Genomic DNA, 911 nt, shown 5'->3' with positions numbered 1-911 from the left:
GTTGGTTGATATGATGTGTGATGTGATAATGTTGAGTTGATTGATATATTTGAACAAACTATTCATGTTTGTTTGTAATGTAAGTATCATATAAACTGTCCCCCCCAATCACCCTGTATTGGGGTCAATCAGCATATTCTCGGTCCCGGTCCCGAACCTCGAAAAAAACACAATATGGAAAATATGGGATGTAAAAAGTGTTTAAAACCCATCCCCCTCTTATTCCCAAGCTTTCCCCATCTTCTGGACTGTTTCAGCAGTTTTTCATATTTTCCCAATTACCGCTTTTTTCCCGTATTTTCCCTTTTTGGGGCCCACAAAAAATATTTTCTGGAAAAATAAAAGTGTCAAAATGTAGATTAATACCCATTCTTTGGATTCCACCAAAAAAAAGGGGTGTTATTATCACATTTTCACAAGTTTTGACCCATTATTGTGTTACTGTCAGTTGGGTGTTCACTAGGATTTTAACAGAGGTACTATATAAAGCTCTATAGGGGAAGGGTGGCAACTCAATGTTGAATAGCTATAATATAGTTATTCAATGTTGATTCCTTCTCCGGACCGGAGGTAGGTTGTGTGCATTGCCAGACGCTAGGAAGAATGCACACAAAAATCTCACCGGGGGCGAGGCGGAAAATATGACGGTGTCATAGCTTTGAGGCCCGGGAATGTTGACCTGGCCATATGCTTGGAACGATGCAGACGTGACCTCGAATCTATGAAGCCGATATCGTCCGTGTCGCCTTTGACCAATTGTCCCACCGTTGACGTTGTACTTTATGTTAGTTTAGGGTGTTTTCAACTATATTTTCTCGTAACGACTTTTTGTTGTTTCAGGAATCGTAGTTCGGGGATTCACTCGGCGAAGCAGTGGTACAATGCGACAAAAATTCATTGATGGAGAACCT

Source organism: Chenopodium album, unplaced genomic scaffold (assembly GCF_948465745.1).
Source record: "Chenopodium album unplaced genomic scaffold, dcCheAlbu1.1 scaffold_148, whole genome shotgun sequence".
Classification (NCBI taxonomy): Eukaryota; Viridiplantae; Streptophyta; class Magnoliopsida; order Caryophyllales; family Amaranthaceae; genus Chenopodium; species Chenopodium album.
This window is presented reverse-complemented; position numbering follows the sequence as displayed.